General features: G+C 44.9%; 1 pseudogene; it reads right to left on the reverse strand.

The window, feature by feature from the left end:
• Window positions 1–735: 735 nt before the first annotated feature.
• On the reverse strand, window positions 736–855 carry LOC136657868 (5S ribosomal RNA; annotated as a pseudogene).
• Window positions 856–7,533: the final 6,678 nt, after the last annotated feature.

Genomic DNA, 7,533 nt, shown 5'->3' on the forward strand with positions numbered 1-7,533 from the left:
ACCAGTGAGTTCACTGGTGCAAGTCTGAGGAGAGAAAGGTTTGCATCTATGTTTTTCCCCCCTATTGGTTCATGATGGTTGGTACCACTAGGCCTGACAGCCATCCCCACAGGTAAAGAGAACATGAAAAAATGCTACAAATGGTGCAAAACTTCCTTCTAAATTGCAATTGCAACTGCCTTCTAAATTGCAGTCTCAACAGGTTCTCATAAAGATGTCACTACTGAGGGATTGATACCATGCAAGTTTTTCATTTCGAGGCCAGACATTGTTAAGCGTACATGTCTAATTGGCCGACCGCCCAACTATTTATCAGTCTTGACCACTGTTGTGAAGTTCATTTTATCTTGTGTATTTTTGTGCCTTGAGTTCATCTTTTACCCTTTTATGCCAAATGCTGATTTATTTATAACTTCTTCAAATACCATTCCATGAATAAATTATAGGAATGAATTTGGATACTTCTGAGAAACCGGCAATGTGCTTATGGTTAGCCTCTGCTCCTTCCAGGAAGTAAGCTAATGTTCAGAAGTCTAATAATTGGTTCATTTTCTCCTGTTTACCCACCTTGAAGGCAATATACACAACAAGTTCAAGGCTTTGGGGTCAGTGAATTAATTATGTTTAGCCATTCCTTGCTCTGTGCTTCAAGCAGAGCAGGATTAAAAATAATATGTCTTACATAGTGTCGTGCCAAATGGTTGGCAACCTTCAGTCTCGAAAGACTATGGTATAAGCCTACAGCACCCGGTATTCCCAGGTGGTCTCCCATCCAAGTACTAACCAGGCCTGACCCTGCTTAGCTTCTGAGATCGGACAAGATCAGGCATGTGCAGGGTAACAGTTGCTGCATTTGCCTGCAAATATCTTCAGGATGGCAGGGGGGCTGAAAGCTGATCAGAATATTTCCTGGAAAAAGGAGGTGGGGAAGTGGGGGTGGGGGAGTTTGTAGAGATCATTCTTTCCAATCACATGCCTGCTGTGAGCTCTGTTGTTGCTTGGGGGGAGGAATCCCCATTGAATGACAAGCTGCAGTGGGACTACATCTGTGTACAGCTGCTAAGGATTGGGTCAACCAGGTAAGCCTCGCAGCTGCTGCACATGACCTTCCTCCATCTTGCTGCTTCTGTTCCGGCTCCCACACAGTCTGTCCCACCCCCTCCTGCTCTGTTTATAGATGGGATGGGATAGCAGGGGAGTGTTTAAAGAGAACTATCACACACACACACACACACACACACACACACACACACACACACACACACACACACACAGCAACTCTGTTTCCCCCCCCCCCCCGAGCCTGACATGTACATCAAAAAGACTCATGACTTGAGTCTTTTCGAGTTGCAAAAACACTCCAGGGGACTTGGAAAGTGCCCCCGTTAGGACTCTTTTTGACTTGAGCCATGGGGGCGGCAGAGACTCATGACTCGACTTGAGTCAAGCCATGCTGGATTTGCCCATCCCTGGCAAACACAGTCTTATCCTTTTCACAACACTGCCCTCCAAGAAGTTACCCAAAGGGGCAGTTCCCTGCTGATAAAAGCAATAGCTTGTGTGTCCCCTGTATTTTAGCAGAGCACTAATCTTACATAAACATTAAGGTGATACAGTCTTACTCCTTCAGGACACACAGTTTTAGGTGCCTATACTTTATTCAACTCTCTCTCCCCCCTGGTGGCCCTTTAACATCATCTTCTGAATTTCTTGCTGGAAACTACTTCTTTTGACCATGGCAAACAGAAGCCAAAGGAAGTAGCAATCAGACATTGCATTGGTCAATATCACCTGCTAAAGTGAAGTTACAGAAGTCAACAGCTTCACAGCTACACACCGGATTCCCGGGAGAGATTAAACAGTAATATAAGTTGTTTATAATGTACAAACATTTCAACACTGAAGCAAGTCAGTATAGCTAGAGGACAGATATTTCAAAGATGGGATTGGAGAAAACATTCATAGGTTTGTGAAAGACTTTACCATTGCTACTCAGCAGCTAATGAGATTGGCCATCAAACTTCACCCAGCTCAAATCTGATCTGAATCCAGATGTTTTTATCCTGGGAATTTGGAAGGAAGTGAAAAGTTTCTATAGGGAAATGTACTGTGAAGGTTTTGGATCTGTCTATGTTGCCACAGAATTCCGCAAATTTCAAAATGTTTTCTGTTTCAGTCAGACATCTGGGTATTTTTGAGAAAAGCTTCAGGGGTTCCAATGCTACAATTCTGGAGGAACTCTGGCTTGCACACTCATAGTGCAAACATGACAGAGATGGCTTCTACTGCTAACTGACAGGAAAATGCAAAGCTGTTATAGCTCTGTCCCTGGACCACTCTGATAGTGACATGGAAGGACCCATCCCAGTCAAACTCACTTGAGACAATCACTGATTAGGAGGACTGGGGGTTTAGATCCTTCAGAAGATGAATTTCAAATCATGTTACAAGACTGCTCCCTGTAACGAATGCCCCTGGCCCCATCAGCTGCCTCTGGGTAGCCCACAGGTAGGAGTTGAAGAAGGCATATATCTCTCCCACTGTTGCATCCCAGCAATTGGTATTCCGAAGCATGCTTCTTGAGGCTGGAGGTAGCATACAGTCATTGTACATGGAACTCTCTGTTAGGCTTGACCCTATGAATTTGTCTAATCCTTTTTGAAGTCATCTAAGCTAATGGCAATTGCCGTACTTTGTGGTAGTGAATTTCACAGATTAATTATTAGGCAGTGAGTGATAATCAACCCACTCGACTCCAAATCTGAAGCCCAGGAAAGACTGGGGGAAGTCAGAAGGGAGGACAGAACTCTTGAACAAGGTCTGGGCAGATGGACCCCTACAGGACAGAAGTTGAGAGTAGAATGTCTCACCACCTGGTAAAATAAAATTCAGGTGATTTTTAGGCTGATATAACAAGATAAAACAGTGGTCGAATTACAATTTTGCTGTAAGAGGTGTTACATATTTGTCAAAATACCTAATCATACAAGGACAAAAATGTGATGCCTGGAAAAAAAAAGAAAAAAAGAAAGGTCCGTGAACTAAAAGGCAACTTGCACCAGTGTACCTGAGCAAATTAACACAAGCCTCAATAGGAAACCAATGAGAAAATTGTGGCAGTACAATTCAGCCTTCTTGTTAGGTAATGTACATTAGTACACAAGCTCATTCTTCCCCCAAAACATTACTGGCAAATAAACAACAGACACCACTTGCCTCAAAGGTCACTGACAAATCGAAAGATTATGTAATTTTTTTTTTTTTTGCATTGGGTCTAATACCAATTTAGTCAGCACAGCCTCAAGCTTTCGCATGACTTGAGACGCGCTTAGAGAGACGACGAAGGACGGTGAGAGAGAAGTGCTGCGTCTGTAGGCGAAAATTACTGCTTGTGGAAAGCAAGATGCAAAATCAGTATACTAGATCTACATCTGTGCCAGCTCCCCCACCCAAAAAAGGAATACATCCAATCACCCATCATTCTGATGAGATTCAGATTGGCCCCATTATCATGTAATATCATCCTTCTACAACTGACCCTTGAAAAAGTTCTAATATTCTGTTACAAGAAACAAGTCGTTGCCCTTGCTTAGTGCTGGGCTGCCCCCTGCTTCAGCTGAAACAACGGTCTTAAGAAAAAGCTTCATCACCCACCCAGCATTTACTGTACAAAGACAAGTAAGTAATTATACCTTCTCACAAGTTTAGGCGATCAGGTTTCGTAGATTACACAGGATCATGGTTAGGTTAAACTGTAGAACAGGACGTTCAACCTCGCTTGTACTTTTCTTTATAGTAACAAAAAAAAACAAAAAACAGCCTCTTCAGTTATGACTGGCTGTTTTCTCAGAACACGTTTTTGTGGAGAAGTAGAAAGAAAATTCAGCCTGGAGCTCTTTTTTGAGCTCAGTGGGCCACATAAATGCCAGCTGCAAGGGAGGGCACCAGGATGCAGGTCTCTTGTTGTCTTGTGTGCTCCCTGGGGCATGTGGTGGGCCACTGTGAGATACAGGAAGCTGGACTAGTTGGGCCTATGGCCTGATCCAGCGTGGCTGTTCTTATATTCTTATGTTGTTGTGCCCTAGCAACTTGACAGGGCCAGTTCTGTGTTAGGGAAGCCTTATCTGGCTGCTACCACCTCTCCATAGGCAATTGTCCCAATGCTCTTGTGGGCCGTGTATTGGCAGATTTCTTATGCATTTCAAGGGTTTAGTGGTCTGCACAAGTTCTTCCTGACAGTCTATTCTGTCACGTTTTGGGTTAATCTTTCCAAAATGGTTGAGTCAAGCATTGCTAGCTTTCACACCTACTTGTAATGATGCCTCCCTTGCCTTTATCATATCTTGAAGTGTTCTGGGCTAGAGAGAGCTCAGGGTTGAATTTTCTTTCTACTTTTCCACAGAAATGTGTTCTGAGAAAACAGCCAGTCATTCTAATTGAAGAGACTGTTCTTTTACTACAAGCCAAGCCAAGGTCACACACCTGGATGAGGCCACATCTCAGGAGATTGCATCACACACTCCGCCTTTGAAGTTGTATACAAGAGACTTGGAAACACCATTGGTCATACATCTGGTGTCTGCATGGAACAAATGCAGATGTGCCCTGCAAACCTGCCCATGGGAGGAAAGGGTCCATAGGAGGCGGTACCACTTCTATTTTGAGGGATGTAGGTACACTGTATTTCATTCTATTTGTCTGGGGGGCTGTTCAACCCAGTCCCCCAGAGCGAGGCTATTACATCCACTGTCTGTCTTTCTCCCACTGGTCTGTTCCTGAATTTCCTTATGGGTCCCTTTTAGGGAGAAGGGCGGGATACAAATAAAGTTGTTTATTATTATTATTATTATTATTATTATTATTATTATTATTATTATTATTCAAAAAAGAACCTTATCCTTCTGGCGATACAGACCCTTTCATCCATCCTAGAGAGGGGAGGGGGTCACAGTGTTATTGGTTACTGCTCTGCAGGTCAGAAGGCAGTGGTTGGCCCTTTCAAGATGCTGAGGATTCTTGGTTGAAGAATTCCTGGTACTGGCCCTCAGGGCCTCTGAGAGGAGTTTTATCAAAGGATATAAAGTTTCTTTTGGGCCCCTTCCAAAAGGGGGAGGGGGCAATGGAGGAAGGCAGAATGGGGAAAAAAAATAGGGCAGGGGGAGGGTGCTGACAGCCAGAATAGTCCTTGGAGCCCAGGTCTACCAGGCTTCTTGATGTGGAGCCCAGGTCTACCCAACCATGAGACATTGGCAGCTAGATAAAGTAATATGGAAAACCAAACACATTCCTAAGTTTCTTTAAAATCTTTGAAATCCACAAAATCATTGCCAAAAATTAGCATCAATGTATTTAGGTTCACACTAGAATGGACAGTGTCCTGTGTGTACCAAAACATACTTCTGCAGCAGCTGTAGCTTTACAACTGTGCCCCTGAGCCCCTATACACTCCTTCATGGTTATCAGATCCACAAGTCAAAGAGCTACTGCAGCAGGCCAGTTTACTCCCAGATTTGACACTGTGTTAAGGAGGGTCATGGATGCATTTCTGGGCCCAGTGCATATGGTTTGCAGCAGCAGTTGCCACTGCATGCCCACAATTGTGCCCCCAGCATCATGCATATGCAGTGAGTTTGGATGAGATCAGAAAGTGTAAGATCCCAGGAACTTTCTGGGCCCCCTCCTTTAACTCCTAGGCCCCCTTTCTGACCCTGGACCCGGGTACAAATTACCCCCTTCACCCCCCCTTCCTAGGCCCTGCTGGCCCTGTAACTAGCCCTATCCAACCATAGTAGATGTGATTTCGTTCCATCACAGACAGCATAATGGGCTGATGCCATACAGTGGCTACAAGCAGAAACTATGAAGCAGGAAGTCTATGATACAAGTCATAGGGCACAATTCTAACCAGGTCTACTCAGAAGTAAGTCCCGTTTAGTTCAATGGGGCTTACTCTCAGGAAAGTGTGGTTAGGATTGCAGCCATAGCCTCATTAGACCTCAAGCAAACCTCTTCTGTCAGCTTCAGGCCCACTCACCCTCCTGAAGTGTGGGGATAATCAGCAAGGCTTGGTCTACACTCATAGGAACTGCTGACCACTGCTGTGATGTGATTGAGGGATCCTTCACCCTTATCTGTAGCTAATCAATACTGAAATGTTGCAATGGAGGCAGGGGATCAATCATTCAGTGCTGTGCCCCAGGTCCAATTTCTGCCATCTCCAGATGCAGTCTTGCCTATGGGTAGTTGTGCCGTGGCACACAGGTGGGCCACAAATGATCTGCAGGTGTGCCACGCTGGTTGGAGTTTGGGGGAGGTCATTTATTAGTAGGGCCATTGGGGGATGTGAGCCCCCTCCCCCACCAACAGCATGGTGTGCCTTGTCAGTTGTCAAACAACTGATAGTGTGCCTTGACAATTTTAGTACCTTGTCAGTGTGCCATGAGATGAAGAAGGTTGAAAATCACTGTACTGGGGATTCTGGAGTCAACAGGAGGAGAACTGCAACATATAGGAGTACAAGCTCCATGCATCTTTCAGCCAGCAAAACTAAATGAGAGAGAGAGAGAGAGAGAGAGAGAGAGAGAGAGAGAGCAGTCTTGAAAATTGCATCATGAATGGCTCTTTTTCATTGAAGGCCTCACAGAACAATAAACATTTTATCCAGAGGGTCTATAGATCACCGCAGCAGTAAACAATCTGAACAAAGAGTTCAAGTCCAAACATTTGCTTTCCTGTCAACTTGAGCCTAAGTAAAGATAACATCTGGAACAGAGTGTGAGAGTAGTATTGTTGTCACAGCATCATGCTTGGGATCAACAGTGAGATCCTGCTCTACACACAGAGGCTGCAACATGGAAACCATGGTCACCTCACCTCTGAAAAACATGACTTACCTATCAAAACATTTCCAGCTTTCCTTCAACTGCCTTGGCTGCCTCTCATGGGAGGAGGAACCTCCACCTCAAATGCCACTGAGGAAAAACTCAATAACAACCTAGGCTTGTTTAGTACCCACCTGAGAACTACTGCAATAGTCATCATAACTCTGTGGTTATTATTTGGGATCCTTTTGAGACATCACTTGAAAAAGAAACATCAAGTTTGTTTCAAATGTGGTGGAATGTGGGTGGCCACTTCAGTTGCAACTATTGCAAATCTCAGCCAATGGTATAACATAGCCAACATCAGGGATGGGCATCATTGAGCACTTGAAGAGGCTTAACATCCCATTGGGAGGTCCATTGCTGGAAGTCTTCTGGCCCTGCTCCTGCTCTTCTGCCTTGTCACTGGGACCCGCTCACTCACATCTTCCTCTGGCACAGAAATAGAAAGTGTTAGAGCATGAAGTGATGGCAATGTGGAGAAGGTGCAGCAGCTGTGGCCACCACCCACCACCCTCTCTTCTGGGTGGCAGTGGGGCTTGGGCCAAGAGAAAGAAACCAGGTGGACAACACCTGCGAGGAGGAGGTGGGCCCACTGATGGGTTCACAGAACTTGGTGGAACTGACACCACCAACCATATGATTGCACATA

This window comes from Tiliqua scincoides, chromosome 7 (genome assembly GCF_035046505.1).
Source record: "Tiliqua scincoides isolate rTilSci1 chromosome 7, rTilSci1.hap2, whole genome shotgun sequence".
Classification (NCBI taxonomy): domain Eukaryota; kingdom Metazoa; phylum Chordata; class Lepidosauria; order Squamata; family Scincidae; genus Tiliqua; species Tiliqua scincoides.